The 17,319-nt window shown below is 31.7% G+C and overlaps 1 protein-coding gene across 3 annotated transcripts in view; it reads right to left on the reverse strand.

The window, feature by feature from the left end:
• SPAG16 (sperm associated antigen 16) overlaps nucleotides 1–17,319 on the reverse strand; it is a 1,146,423-nt gene that overhangs the window by 262,656 nt on the left and 866,448 nt on the right. The gene's annotated exons all lie outside the window — the stretch shown is intronic.

Here is a 17,319-nt window from a genome sequence, read left to right on the forward strand (position 1 = left end):
AATGCAAATTAAGACAACTCTGAGATACCACTACACATCTCTCAGATTGGCTAAGATGACAGGAAAAGATAATTACAAATGTTGGAGGGGATGTGGGAAAACTGGGACACTTTCACATTGTGGGTGGAATTGTGAACAAATGCAACCATCCTGGAGAGCAATTTGGAACTATACCCAAAGGATTATCAAAATGTACCTGCCCTTTGACCCAACAGGGTTTCCACTGGTTTTATATCCCAAAGAGATCTTAAATGAGAGAAAGGGACCCATATGTGCAAGAAATGTTTGTAGCATCCCTTTTTGTAATGGCAAGAACCTGAAAAAATGAGTGGATACCCATCAGATGGAGAATGGCTAAATAAATTATAGTACATGATTATTATAGATTATTATTGTTCTATAAGAAATAATCAGCAGGATGATTTTAGAGAGGCCTGGAGAAACTTACATGAACTGATGCTAAGTGAAATGAGCAGAACCAGGAGATCATTGTACACAGCAACAACAAGATTATATCATGATCAATTCTGATGGATATGGCTCTTTTCAACAATAACATGATTTAGGCCAGTTCTAATGATTTTATGATGATGAGAGCCATCTACACTAAAAGAGAGGACTGTGGGAACTGAGGGTAGATCATAACATTTTCACTTTTTTGTTATGCTTTGCTTAAATTTTATTTTCTTTCTCATTTTTTCACTTTTTGATCTGATTTTTCTTCTGTATACAGGCATACATCAAGAAAACTGTATAAATATGTATACCTATATTGGATTTAACATATTTTTTTACCATGTTTTTTAACATATATTGGAATGCTTTCCACGGAGGAGAAAAAGTGAGGGAAGGGGAGAAGTTTGAAACCCAAGACTTTTCAAGTGTCAGTGTTGAAATATTATCCTTATATATGTTTTGAAAATAAAAACTTCAATAAAAAGTAAATTAAAAAAAGAATAAAAGTCATTATCCCATTGATAAATGATCAAAAGATATGAACAATTTTCAAATGAGGAAATTAAAGCTATCTATACTCATATGAAAAAATGCTCTAAAATCACTATGGATTAGAGAAATGTAAATTAAAACAATTGCGACACACAACTTCACACCTCTTTCATTAGCTATGATTACAGAAAAGATTATGATAAATGTTGAAGGTCATGTGGGGAAACTGATACATTTTTGGTAGAATTGTGCAATGAATGATTCAACTATTTTGGAGAGTAATTTGGAACTATGCCGAAAGGGCTATACAACTGTGCATGCCCTTTGACCCAGCAGTGGTACTACTGGGACTGTATTTTAAGGAAATTATAAAGGAGGGAAAAGAATCCACATGTCCAAAATGATTGAAGTAGCTCATTTTGTGGTAGTAAAGAATTGGAAAATGAGTTGGGGAATGCCTGTATAAATTCTGATCTATGGAAGAAAAGGATCATTATTGTTCTATTAAAAAAATGAATAAGATGATTTTAGAAATTCCTGCAACAATTTACATGAATGCATGCTGAGTGAAACAAGTAGACCAGGAATAAATTGTACACAACAACAGTAAGAATGTGCAATGCTCAATTATGAAAGACATTTCTTCTCAGTGATTCAGTGATCTAAGGCAAATCCAATAAATTCTTCATAGAAAATGTTATCTGCATCCAGAAAGAGAACTGTAGAGATTGCATGGAAATCAACACATGTTATATTCACCTCTGTTTTCTGTTTTATATTTATTTTCTCTCATAGTTTTTCACTTTTGTTCTTATTTTTCTTTCCCAAAACGATCCATAAAATGTGTATTTAGAAAGCTGATATACATATATTATCAGAAAAATAAAACAATTAACAATTTTTTTAAAAATAAAAAAGTTATATGATAACTTAATATATATTTAAAACAAATAGCAAGTTGTACCTAATAGATTTCCAATTACATGTGCAATTCCCTTTGCCCCCTTTTTTCTTTCCTATCTTACTACATTAGGACAATGATTGTTTTATTCCATAAAATGTGTATTTAGAAAGCTGATATACATATATTATCAGAAAAATAAAACAATTAACAATTTTTTTAAAAATAAAAAAGTTATATGATAACAATATATATTTAAAACAAATAGCAAGTTGTACCTAATAGATTTCCAATTACATGTGCAATTCCCTTTGCCCCCTTTTTTCTTTCCTATCTTACTACATTAGGACAATGATTGTTTTATTTCTTAAGTTCAGAATAAAATAAATACATAAAAAGGTATATGCTGGGGTAAAACTATGTGAAATTTATTGCATACATTAAGTATATATATGTATATGCATATATATATATATATATATATATATATACACATGCATACCCACACACACATACACATATCATTTTCCCACTAGAAAAGAAGCTCCTTGAGGCCAGAGACTTTTCACTTTTGTCTTCCTATACCCCAAACTGACATATATAGTGTACTTGACATATATAGTGGCATTTAATAGATGTTTATTGACAGATTGTTTTCTTCATAAAATTAAGGTTCTATGTAATTTTGAAATCTTAGAAATCTTTTAAAAACAAAAGCAAATACAAATGTTTGATACCACCATTTCTATTTTACAATTAAGCTGATGAAATTTTAGTGACTTTTTTCCTATTAGAAATTAAACTTCATTTTACAGAAAAAGTTCATCTCAACCCTGAGTACTGAAAAGTAAAATTTGAAAGCTTTAGGTTTTTAGTGATAAAAGTGATTTGTTGAAATATAAGTAATAATTATCCATATAAATCCTGCTATAAGTTCAGTCAGCCATGTGTTGCCCTTTAGAAGAAATGAAAATTGCTGACAGATGTCTTTGAGCTATCAGGCAAAAAGATTTTTTTTTCTTTGTCAAATTATGACCTTTTATTTTGGCTCTGAATCTGGTTGCAGATATACTCTTAAGGGACATGGCCAGTGCTCAGTCAATGGATGACTTTGCAATGGATTGGCTTTCTTATTGGGAATGCCATTATTTTTACAAAAAAAACAAACAAAAAAAAAACCAAACAAACATGAATTATTGGAATTTGTACATTTGTCTTTATGCAGTCTTCATAGCCAATATAAAAATAATTTCTTCATGGATTATCCTTGGTATCATTCTCTTGCATCACTTACCAGAAAATGTCAACAAAAATGGAATGTTTATGATTAGTATGCTTAGTTATTGTTATCCAAAGTCTCTAGGTGCTTTGGACTAACTCTGCCTGATTAAATACATGTCCCTAAATGATTTAAAATATCAAAAAATTTTGATCCCTCAAATGTCATATTATTCAGTTCACTAGGGACTTTGCAATAAATCTACTGTAAGGATTGATTCATTTTGTGAGGCATTTTATTTATGTCCAAGAAAAGAGAAACATGTCACATCACTAATATATTTTATTTAATAAAAGAATCCACTTGCAAGAATTTGTCTGTGACTTCCAAACTGTTGCAGGGTATCCCATGAACTGATTTAATAATACTTGACATTTAAAGAGCATTTTAATGTTAGCAAAGTATTTGCCATATATAATCTCATTTGAACCTCATGATAACCTATAAGATCAAATCAATAGTTTTTATTTTATCAATTTATAATGAGCAAAGTGAAGCATAAGGAAACTGAGTTAGCTTCATACAAAACTATTGAGTGTCAGACAGGATTTGATATCAGATCTACTTGGTTTCATTATGTTACATTACCTCTATTCTCAACCATCTCAATATGTTTATAATTTGGGTCATTTATTTCAGGCTGATGAATTCTGTCTATGGTGATTTAACCAAGCCCATATGGTGGTCATAAATGTACATTTTGGTGGAAGCACAAGAGTTTAGAAATTCTAAATCTTCTTAGCACTAGAAGCTGTAACCAAGAAGTTTATAAAGGCCTTACAGAAAAAAAAAAAGAAATTGTGTCTCATCACCAATTTGCTTTATCGAGAATTTTATTGGCTATATGCTATAGACTTTGAGAAAGGCTGGCTTAGGGAAAATTAGAGAAGTCTAAGTGGGGAAAATGGGTTTCAATGGAAATGTGCAATATAATTTGAAATGAATTTTAATGAGATTTCTATAGGAGAAGTTTTTGTTGATTTCAGCACTTGATTTTATAAATTTCTTTTGCAATAAAAATTTTAGGACTATTTGTTAACAGGCTAAAAGCTTATAATTCTAAAATGAAATCCAAATATGTAGAAGGAATCAATGAAAGCTCTTTTTTACACAATTAAGGGATAATGAATGGATAGCCTGTGGGCTCCATTGGTATGAAAGCAATGTCAAAAGACCCATAGGAAATTCCTAAATCATTTGGAGGACTGTCTATGGAGCTTTTTGTAGGCTAACCTGTACAAGAGTCATACACTTGAAAAGGAAGGATGGTTGTGGTCTGCATTTTTGGAGGGAGTACACTTCACATTAATGAGATCTCCAAGTCATCAAAGAATCAAGATAGAAGCATCATAGAAATCATGGATAATATCACATTTAAAAATAATTATTAAAAATCTTAATTATGTGGTAAAGATAATTTGTTGGAGGAGGTTGTAGCTGTAATTTCAATAAGATAAGATATACTCAATAGGAAACATATATAAGCAAAGATCAGCAACTATTTTGTGACCTTTAGCCTAAAAGAACTGTGTTGGGCATTGAACAAGGGTAAATGCTTTATTGAGTCTAACAGAGCATGTAAACATGACAAGAGACAGTACTTGAACTAAAGTCTTCTTGACTCTAGGGAAAGTTCTTGATCCACAATTTCAGGGATTTACTAACTTTTGCTCTTAGGATTGCTTTACATTCCTTAAAATTATTGACAACCCTAAAGAACTTTTTTTTAATGTGGATAATAGTATCAATATTAACAATATTAAAATTTGGTCTGATAAATTTTTAAAATGTTCATTTAAAAATAATCACAAACCTGTTAATAACATGTTCTTTTAAGAAAAAATAGATGTTTTCCAAAATAAAAAAGTAAAAAAGTGACATTGTTTTACTTTTTTTTTTTCTTAAACCCTTTTAATGTCTGGCTTAATAGAAGACAGAAGGATTTTCATAACTCTTTCTGAATTTAATACTTTTGTTATATGTTATTTTTGTTGAAATATAGGAAGAAAATTGGCCACATATAGATACATAGTTATAAAAGGAAAGAATATTTTAATAATCTTCATAAATGATTTTGCATATTCTTTTTTTTTAATAAACACTAAAACCCAACAAATAAAACTAAAACTTAGTTTAGTGTTTAACAAAACACTAAAAACTTCCTATGGAAAATTTTTAAAGGTTAGTTGGAATGCAGATTCTGAAACCAAATCAATGAACTTTTATACTCTGCTCCATTATAATTCATTGGTGAATTTTGTATTTTAAATGGATCAATTAACCCTGCATGATTTTATAACATTATCTTTGGTCATCTGGTCATTTGGGTTATGCAGATGTTCTAAGTGGTGCTATCCATTAATATTACCACTCACATTTATTATTATTATCACCTATCTCATTAAAAAGTCTTTTGAGGATTGGGAACATGTCAAACTCTTGGCAATAGATATAAGCTTTCCAAAATTCTAAATTTCACTTGAAAGTTTGAATTTTATCATTGGCAACAAATACTGTCAGTTGTTTTCCTGGAAGTGACAGGCTCCCTTCTTTCATTTTTAAGAAATTGTCTGTGAAATACCCAAGTCTGAATAACAATAGTTTCTCTGTCAGTCATTCTCTCAAGTAAAACTGATGCTACGTGAAAAAAAAAAAACAGTTCAGTTTACAACTCAAAAAATTGCATAAGGTCTTTTGCTCTGGACCACCAAGAGACTCTTATTCAGCAGAAGTGCTTTATGCTTACTTCCCATTTAATCATACATAATAAGATTTAGAAATTCTAAGGCCATATACTCAAGGTTCAAGATTTAATAAAATTTGTAAAGTTTATTGCTTCATTGAAGACACATTTTAGTAAACCTGAATTTTTTTTTTAAAACTATGAGTGCATACATGTATAGAAAACAATGACTTCTGATTTAGTTTGGTGCTACTACCTTGATTCATGTTAAGGTGACAGCAGGTTTACTGCTTTTATATTGATTTTGCACATATTGGAGCAAATGTCACCATAGCTGTTCCTGGATAAACCATAAGAATCAGAAAAAAAAGTTAACACTTAATATTTCAGTACTGCTTGTCTGCCAAGCATTGAAATAAGCTATTTTTTAAATGATTAGTTCATTCTACTACTGAATAAATACAAACAAAAGAGAAAGATTAGCCATGTCTATAGACAAATCTACATTTTTAAGGCAAAAATACAATTTTGCAGATGAGATGTTAATTAAGTTTTCATGTTTGCAATTAAATCTTTAATTCCAGGTCTTGTAGCCTTTAAAAAACTCCATTATATACTCATGAGAAAACAATAGTGAAATAGGATAAATAACATCTTAATTTAATTAGAAAAATAGTTTTGATAACACAGACCTCCTGAAGGCCTTTTGGGAGCTTTAGAGCTCCCAAAATCAAAGTTTGAGGATTTTATAGTAGGTGATCTTGCTTCTGACAATGCACATATCTATCTCTTATTTGTTTTTATACATTATAGACTGTAATGTCTCAGAAGTCAGGGATCACATTTATTAAACTTTGTACATAGTAAAGTCTAGAACTAGAGCAAAGAGATAATTAAATTTTAGGTCATGAGAAAGACTACATAACCATTCATATCTATGGCTATATCAATCTCGATATCATCTATGTCTGCATCCCATTTTCATTTCTATTTCTATCTTTAACTTTATATCATCTATAGCTGTAACTATACAATGAATACAATAGCCTCTTGGTCTATCAGAAGATTTTTTTATCCAGTATAGAAACAATCTGGATAGTTTTTACTTTTATTCCCTCTGCTTTTCATATTGGATCACTTACCCAAAGGATGAGAAAATGAAAATAAATAAAAAGTCTGCCCATCTTATGCCATTTGAAATTTTAGTTAAATATTAAAAAAAAAACTAAGAATGTAAGAAACAGCTAGATAAAAGGATAGTCCTGAATTATCTTTGTGTATCAATTTTCCATATGGTCCCTGTTCCTAATTATCATGTATTATCTCCTTACGATAATCTCTTCTTCTCCCTCCCTATCAAATTGTCTGTAATTGTGTCAATATCATAATACATAAAGTAACATTCAAGGTCCTTCTATGAAATCTTTTTTTTTAATTTTCAAAACATATGCATGGATGATTTTCAAAATTCATCCTTGCAAAACCTAGTATTCCCAAATTTTCCCTCCATTCCCCCACTTCCTATCCTAGACAGCAAATAATCCAATATATGTTGAACATGTGCTTCTAAACATATTTCCACATTTATCATGCTGCACAAGAAAAACCAGATTAAAAAAAAGAAAAATATATGAGATAGGAAACAAAATTCAAGCAAACAACAACAAAAAGAATAAAAATGCCATGCTGTGATCCACACTCAGTTCCCACAGTCTTTTCTTTGGGTTGCAGGTGACTCTTTTCAACCTAAGACCATTGGAACTAGTCTGAATCATCTCATTGTTGAAGAGTTGATGAAATATTGATGAAATCATAATAGCCATTAGAGAATTGGCCTACTACTTAAATATTTTTAGTAAAAAATAAAATGAAATTCAATTCATCTACATGAAAATTAAGCTGCTTTCCTGACTGAATACTCATATATCCCATTCCTTTCTGAGTGAAAGATGCAGGTAATAGAATGGATTAGTACAAAAACAAGATCCTGGTGATATGGGGAATAAAGATGGAGGGGGAAAAAAACATTGTATAGATCTATTACAGTGCTCTAACAATTCTCTCTGGAGAGATGAAACCTGTGAGTAGATGTCAAAATGTCACAGTTCCTGTACTATGTTCCTTATCTCACCTTTAGGAAAAGAAAAGTAACAGTGGTAGCAGCCACATCAGCAGGAAGTAGAAAGGCACCTTGCATGTAAGAATCAATACCCACAATTCTTCCAGGAATATTTTGTTAGGAAAAAACATTCAACTTTCATATCTCTTTTTCTTTCAGAATTTACATATCCCTTCATGTGGAAGAGGATATCTATCTATAAGACTGACTTGAGACAATAGAATTTATTCTTCCTTTCCACTTATTTCACATTAAAATGACATGTTCCTGAGAGCCTACATACCATGGTAATAGTAATAGTTAAATAAATGCCTGAAATGTCTTAAACTACAATAATTCCACCTCTTGTTTCTTTATATCCAATTGAGTTTGCTTATAAAAAAAAGATGGGAAGTTATGATGAGAAAATTATAGTAACTTTTATCAACTTCAAAATAAAATGTGTAAAAATATAGTTGTCTCTTATTACTCTTTTTTAATAAATCAGAATGCATTTGAGCTTGATGTGTGTCATGTGTGGTAAAATTTCACCATGAAATCCCACAATTAAGACTAGTTATTAGAGATGCTTCATGCTATATTTGAAAGAATCCCAAACTTAGTTAACTCCAATTGCCTCAGCAGAAAAAAAAGAGAAAAAAAGAATCCCAAACTTAGTAGAGAGCCAAAGATATAGATAGATGAAATTTCCTACCCAGGTTCTAAGTATAATAATCATATAAATTGGGAGTAGTCATTTAACATCTCTAACCTCCTTTCTCATCAGCAAAATAGACATGTGTGTCCTATCTTGCTGATAAGAATGAAAGAAAGTGTAATGACATATGGAATAGTGCTTTGAAAATGATAGACTGATACACCAATGGAAGATACTTATTTGTTTTTAAAGAGTCATTGTATCAGTGGGATAGCCAATAGTATACTTCAAAACATAGAGTTTTATGATAAACTTTGGAATGGAAGGGTGGCTAGGATTTATTATCATCTGTGATACTAAAGCAACATTCAAAAAATGTGATGTCAAAAGAATAGAGTTTGCGATGATGTCTTTTCCAGATATTTGACTCTGCATTTTGCTCATTATGTGTGTAGGAAAGGGGAATGGGGAGGGAGATGGAAGTGAGGTAGAACAGAATGGTGGTAGAGAAAAAAATGGATCATATTAAATGAAGTTTATTCCATTATTATTAAGTTTCTCAAACATCATTACATTTGAAATCTCAGCTAACTATTCCCTATGTGCTAGCTCATTTAGTTAGTTCATGGATTATTATTGTGTACTTATATGTTAATAATAACCACTCTGTTTGGAATATGTCAGACTGTGCAGCAGTTTCCCTTCCTCCTTTCAAGAGGGTTATATATAAGGACTAAGAAAAAGCAAAAGCACGTTTTTATTGGTATGGAACAGGGTAGTTTTCTGGTGGCTCCCTAATTTTTACTGAAGTAATTGGTCATATAAAAGCAAGCAGGAGTGCAAATGCTTGTTAGAAAAGTGAGGTGGTGATTAAATTAGAGGAAGTTACAATATGTTTATATCCTTCTGAATCTTATTTAGGCAATTTGTAACCAGAAAGTCACTCTTGGGAATATTATAAATCCATATACATCCCTGAGGCATAGATATTATCTGTCACTCTTTCCTTTTAGCCAAATGATCCATAGCATGTTTCTACATTGAGTTGCTGCAGCCATTATTTGTAGCAGGAGAGGATCTTTATGAGTGAGTTGAGTTGGAAAATCTCTACTAAGTCCTCTGGGAAAATCCTCTTGAGTACATTCATAAGGACTAATTTACATGGGCATCACACTGCTCACCCTTCCTCCCTTAATAAGAGTAGGAAAATTCCAGATCACTTCACAAGCCCCTGGCTAAATAAAAGTCCAATTTCCCTTCAAAATAGCACAAAAGTATAGGCCATTTAGAAGGCAGAGTGCTTTTGGGTACTTTTGAAATGTCTTTTATTCTGTATATCTACAAACAGACGTAATACGAATTGGGATGGAGAGATGAAAACATTTAAAAGTTAGAGAACATTTGAATTGGAAGGTATTCATTTTATAGACAAAGAAACTGAGGCCTAAGGAGAAAAATAAATCTTGCCCAAGTTCATATAGGAAGTTAAAACCAGAGACATCTTCTAAAATAACACAAATCCATGGGCAGATTGTTTGAGATACAACAGAACTTTCTAGATACTTTCTAGATACAAAGAAACCTCTGGTTTTATGACTTATCGATGAGTTGGCTTTCAGGGATATTATTCAGAAGCCAAATTACCTAGCAATGCTCTGTGGGACATCTTGTCTAAAAGCAGCTAAAACATCATTCCCCGATTCATAAATGATCAAAGGATATGAACAGACAATTGTCAGATGATGAAATTAAAGCCATCTATAGTCATATGAAAAAATACCCTAAATCACTTTTCATTAGAGAACTGCAAATTAAAACAGTTCTGAGGAATCACCTCAGATTGGCTAAGATGACAGGAAAAGATAATGATAAATGTTGCAGGGGATGTGGGAAAATTGGGACTCTGATGCATTGTTGGTGGAGTTGTGAACTGATCCAATCATTCTGTAAAGAAATTGACAACTAGGCCCAAGGGCTATCAAACTGTGCATGCTCTTCGACCCAGTGGTGCCACTATTCCAAAGAAATTATGAAGAAGGGAAAAGGATGCACATGTTCAGAAATGTTCATAAAGCTTTTTTTTTTATTATGGAAAAGAATTGAACAATGAGTAGATACCCATCAATTGAGAAATGGTTGAATAAGTTATAGTATGTGAAATCAATGGAAGATTATTATTCTATAAAAATAATGAACAAGCTGATTTTAGAAAGGCCTGGAAAGATTTGCATGAACTGGGCAAAACAAAGAGAAACAGTAATACACAGAAAAAGTAAGATTGTACTGTGATCAATTATGAAAGACTTGGTTTCTTCTCAGTGTTTTAGCAATCCAAGGCAAACACAATAAAGATTGGATAGAAAAGTCATCTGCATCCAGGAAAAAAAAAAACCTGTGGAAATTGAACATAAATCAACACATACTATGTTCCCTTTTTTCTGCTTTTTTCTTCTCCCATGATTTTTCCCTTTTGTTCTGATTTTTCTCTCCCAACATGATTCATAAAGAAATGTGTATTTAAAGAGTTAATCTAGATATATAATCAGAAAAATTAAAAAAAAATAGCTAAAACATTCCCAAAAAGCTTCTTCTAAAACTATATAGACATTCCACATTCTAGAATGTCTCCCTATATTACATGAGCTAAGCCCATGGTGTGAGTATCAAAATTTGTATTTCCTGCACAGATATTAGTATTTAAAGAATCATTTGATATGTCCATCATAGGTATTTCCTTCCTTCCTTCCTCCATCTCTCTCCCCCTTCTTCCCTCTCTTGTTTCTTCCTTCCTCCCTTTTTTTCTCCCTTCTTTCCTCCCTTCCTTCCTCTCTTCCTCCTTCCCTTCTTTCCTCTCTTCCTCCTTCCCTTCCTTCCTCCCTTCCTTCCTTTTCTTTTCTTTTCTTCCAGGCCAAATCTAACTTTATGTCTATAATTGCAAAAGAGAAATATAAAGGACTTTCCTCTAGTCTCATATGAAGGAAAGGCAAACAGGGTATACAGGGATGAGGCAGGATCCAGGCTGAAGCCTGGATATTAAACAAAAGGAAATACAAATATAAAACACAACTTTTCAAAAGGCTGAATTTCCTACCAGAGGAATAAAGGAATTACAGTCTATCTCAATTGTCACAGATTATGGCTGGAATGAGGATGGAGAAATGAAAGAGAAATCAGTATTATTTTTGCATACTTTTATATACATATAATAGTAATGATTTATGTAAAAGTGTTAGTCTCTTTTTGTAGGTTGTTAATTTATAGACCTGAACATATTTTGCTATTTTTTTCTGCAAATACTTGGGGAAAAAATCCCACAACTATTTAGACTCCAGGCATATTAAAAAAAAAAACATTTTTTCTCTCATAATTTTTCTAATGGTTTCAAATTAAATGTGAAAAATTAAGAATCATGTGGTTGACAAATTTAAGTTAGTTTACTGCTCTTTAAAAGTACTATTAGTCATAGTTATATGTAAGTACGTTTTAAGAGCTGCTTTCCATTAGAATAGTTTAGAACATCAGTCAATCAACAATTGTTTATTGAGACTACCTTGGGAAATGTATTATAGTTTATCATATTCATTTCATCTCACCTTCTACTCCATATAGCTTCAACTGTGCTAAACCTAAAATAAACAATATTTTTTTTAAAGACCAACAAGAATAAACAAAGATCATTAGCTGTTTTATGGTGAAAGCATTTGTGACATCATGGGAATGCTCTTCTTGGAAGACGGATTGTTCCTCTGGGAAGTGAAGAAGCTACAAACAGATGGTCTTGGCTAAGTAGAACTGACAGGTCCACAGGTAACAGGTTTCTTTGATAACAGAGGTATTTTATCCACTGGGCTTTTCAACATTATCAGGCTTAATTATTCCTGACATTTCACCTATTTCATATGCTCACAATATGATAGCCAAATATGAAAAATAATTAGACCAACTGGTAGCGTAAGTCTCAGTGGAAGGAATGTATGGTATGAAAAATAAGCAACAATACTAAGGAATTGTTTTATACACATGCAGAACCATCTGCTTAAAGCAATTCTGCAGACATTATTGGTCAAATGCCATTACAACATCTACAGGTAGTAATTCTTTTGTTTTAAAAATACAATGATTTGACCTTTGCTTTAAAAATCAGGTAGTATATTTATTATTATTATTATATAATACTTTCTTATTCAGAGTATCATTCAAATACTTTGTTATAATGGAATTCAATCTGTATTTTCTTGGAAATGGAGTTCAAAACTGTGAAGCAATATTCAGTATTTTGTTTGCATTTCTAAGAAAAATTTATTATTAGTGATACTATATTAGTTCAGTCAAATATGCTTAAAATATATGCATTAAAAGAAAAGAACTTAATGAATAAAAATCCAAATTTATGAGACATAATTTAAGAGGTGATTACAGACATACTTTCTTATTTGTATCTCCTTATCCCAATTTTCAGGCCTATATTTTTAATTGCCTGTTGGCATCTACTTGTGTACTTATCATCATCTATTTTGTCTTAAGAATTATTTGTGTCCTTGACTTATCTTGCAACCAAATTATAAATAATATCATAAGGAAAAGCTCTTGCTTATCTGTTTCTCTCTCCCTCAGTCCTTAGCATAACATATACAGTAAGTGACCAAAAGATTTGTTGAATAAAGTCATGTTTTTGTTTGATAGTGAGGGTACTAGACTGCCTAAAATAGTTAATTGCAAAAATATTGCAATGTTCCATTGGATGGGCAGTCTTCTAGTGATGCTATTTGGCCACAAATCATAAGATATCATGAGGTCCAAATCCATTGGAGATTAAATAGTGTAGTAGAAAAGATTTGGACTTAGGAAAGGCCTGTTTCTGATACTGACTAGCTGTGTGACCGTAAGCAAGTCATTCAGCCAGCCTGAGACCTCAATTTTCTTATCTCTAAAATGGAGGTTATAATATTTATATGCTCTACTTTGTAGGGTTATTATGAAACTCAAATTTTACTTATACACACATATATACATCATACATACATATATAAAGGATATATATATCCATCACAGTGGATATAGCACTAAACCCAAAATGAGGGACACCTGGGTTTGAATACAGCTTCAAAGACTTACTAATTTTGCGACCCTGAACAAGTCATCTAACATTGATCTGTATCATTTTCAATCTTCTTATGCATAAAATGGGAATTAAAGTAGCAACTATCTCCTAGAGTTGTTGTAAAGACAAAATCATATATTTTTAAGGTGCTTTGCAAACATTACACTAATTCATTGTTGGTGAAATTATAAATTGACCCAATCGTTTTGGAGAGTAATATGGAATTATGCCCAACTTATTAATAAACTACTTATACCCTTTGACCCAGAAATACTATTACTTGGTCTATTTCCAAATATTATTAGGGAAAAATTATCTATATGTACCAAAAGGTTTTTAATAGTTCTCTTTGCAATGGAAAATAACTGGAAATTTCAGAGATGCCTATCAATTGGAGAATGGCTGAACAATTTGGGGGATATAATTGTGATGGAATACTATTGTGTTATAAGAAATGATGAGTTCATTGATCTTAGAAAAAACATAGAAATAATAAAGAAGGAAATGAGTAGAGCAAAGAAAATGATGTATATTATAATAGCAATATTGCTTTAAGAACAACTTTGAGTAACTAAATCATTTTGACTATTATAAATACCTAAATTAACAACAAAAGACATATGAAGGAAGATGCTATCTGTATCCAGAGAAAGAACTGATAAATAGAAATATGTGAAGTAAGATTTTACATATGGTATGTATTGGTATATAATGATAGCCACCTCTGGGGTGAAATGGAGGAAAAAAGAGGACAAAGGAAATTTACATAATTACTTTGTTGTTTAGTTAAAAGCAAATTTTATATAGTGGATTTGTGGTTTCTTGTGCAATCATCTTTTTTATTGTAGTATGTTATGAAAATCATTGTTTTAAATACATATAAAATAAATTTAATAATTTAATGAATAAAATAAATGAAAAAATTGATAAGATGTGGTTAATAAGTAATTTTTTTGAAGTTCCATACAAAGACTAGCTATCATCATCATCATCATCGTCGTCGTCGTTGTCACTATCATTGTTTATCATGTTGCAACCCTTAAACCAGTACATACATGTAGTTATGTATTCTCTTTCCTCCTGTTCATCCATATCTGTCGTGTTCTATAATTCATGACCCCATGTTTTCTTGGTAAAGAAACTTGAATAGTTTGATATTTCCTTCTCCAGCTCATTTAAAGATGAGTAAATTGAGAAAAACAAGGGGATGTGACTTGCCCAGAGTCACATAACTGGAAAGTGCTTCAGGCTATATTTGAACATTGGTCTTTTTGACTCCAAATTCTATCCACTGCACCATTTAATAAGAATCACAATTGTGCAAAGTGAAACAGAATTTCCATAAAAGATATGATTAAAGAAATAACTGAACAAAAAAGAAAGCTGACCAGTTTTATATAGGGAATAGGACAAGAGAGAGACCTCTCATATGTTGCACTGGTATTCCTATAATGAATTTAGGAGACCCAGAGAAATAGTGTTCAGAAGAGGAGTCCTACTACTGAAGATTTATAGAATGTGGCTAGAAGTCAAACAGGATGAATAGTTGTGGATGGGATTATATGTGTACCAATGAAGAGATTGTTTATGCTCAATGCAAACACAAATACATGATATATCACACATAATAAATTGTCCTGGGGGAAGGCCTTCCAGAAAATAATTCAAATAAGTGCTTCATGTCCATGAAAACATTTTAATACAATATAAATTAGTCTATCATTTTCTATTCCAGACACCGAAATTGCTATTAAATCACAAATATGACTCAAATATTTTTTTAAGAAATATATGGGAATATATGGGAAAACCAGTGTGTATTGTGTATTTATGTGGGTACACACACATGCATACATATACACAAACATATATATGCACATCTGCATATATATATAATAAATATGATATAAATTGCACATGTGGTATATTTATAAAGTAGAAATAATAAAACAAAATAAGAAAGGGTAATGTGATGGATTTTCAGGCATGTCATTTATGAAAACCAGTCTCATTACTTTATAGTCATACCATTTAATTATGTCTATCTAAATCATACTAAATTTATCAGACTCCTTGAAATTAAATCATGAACCTAATTCTCTTCACTTAATTAAGCAATTTATTTTGGCAAGTCTTTTTTTATCTAGTCATATGAATGGTCTAAAACACACAAATGCAGATGTTCTGCTAGTATAACAGCATGGAAGTACAGCTGTATGTATATGTGCAACCACCTGCATGTTAACATCTGTTCCCACTTCATATGTGCATCCTTCCCCATTAGTCGTCCCTGCCTTAATTTTTTGTTGTTGTTGTTTGTTTTGCCAACCACATTATGTAATGACCTTTAACTCTCCTTTCCTTTCATATTTTATTTTTGGCATTTCTAGTTTTACTGTAGTTTGTATAGGAAACTCAGCATCTCTTGTTGTAAGAAAGAACTTGAAAGTACTTGCAAAGTATCATTATTGTGACATTCTTATGAAATCATATTTATCAGTATAAGTTCAAATTCATGGCCTAGTCTAATAGTGGTGGATTTATCAGGGAGTTAATTTAACACTAAGAAAATTATTATCTATTTATGTGTCGATAAATTAAGGGACAATGCTGGCCATTCACTCCATTCACATACTGACTGATAGGAGACATATAAAAGTTTACCTATACATTTGGTTGTTAGAATGAATGATAGAAAAATCTTTATTGTGTCCTATATCGAAAGATAATTTCATTATAACGAGGCATCAAATGACATCAAGAACATATTCTCCCTCTAAGGGCTAAAACTTAAAGCATCCAAGTAACAGAGGATTGGTATTTATGAATATGCTCAGAATATTTAGCTGATGTGATTTTCACAGGGACTCTGGAGCATGTAGTCATTCTGTAACTGGTTCCAGTCTGATAAATCTGTGATGATGAAGAGCCTTATTGGTTGGTCATGGAATCAGAACTAAAGGACACTCTCCTAGGCTTTCTTCTACACTATTTCATTTGGTAAATTCTTCAGCTTCCATGGACTCAGTTATCCAGTTGTTGAGGATTCTGAAATCTGTATATCCAGTCCAACCTAACTTCTCCGCTGAATTTCAATCTTACACCTCTGAATCCCCTTTGACATCTTGAAGTTGAGGTCTTAGGGATATCTATCTCATACTTAACATGTTCAAAATTTAACTACTTATTTCTCCCCTAAGTCCTTCCTTCTTCCTAACTTCACTATTATGTTGGGAGTGCCACCATCTTTGCACCCAAGCTTGGAACTCATGTCAATCTGTACCCTCCCTTTTTTCTTACACATCCCTATATCCAATCTGTTCCCAAGGCCTAATAATTTTACCTTTATTACATCTCTAGCATACACTTGCTTCTCTACTCCAACATTATAACCAGTCTGATGCAATTCCTCATCAACTCAAGCTGCAATAGCTTATTGGTTGGTCTCTATCCTCTGTCAGCTGTCAAAGTGATTTTCCTAAAATGTAGGAATGATTATGTCCCTTCATAATAAACTCCAGTAGGCTCTCTATCACCTCTAGGGTCAAATATACAGTTCCCTGGTTGACTTTTGAAGTCCCTCAAATCTAGGTCCCAATTTACCTTTCTAGTCTTATTTACCTTCACCTTCTATCACCTTCACCTCCTCCT

The sequence above is a fragment of the Sarcophilus harrisii genome, chromosome 3 (genome assembly GCF_902635505.1).
Source record: "Sarcophilus harrisii chromosome 3, mSarHar1.11, whole genome shotgun sequence".
Classification (NCBI taxonomy): Eukaryota; Metazoa; Chordata; class Mammalia; order Dasyuromorphia; family Dasyuridae; genus Sarcophilus; species Sarcophilus harrisii.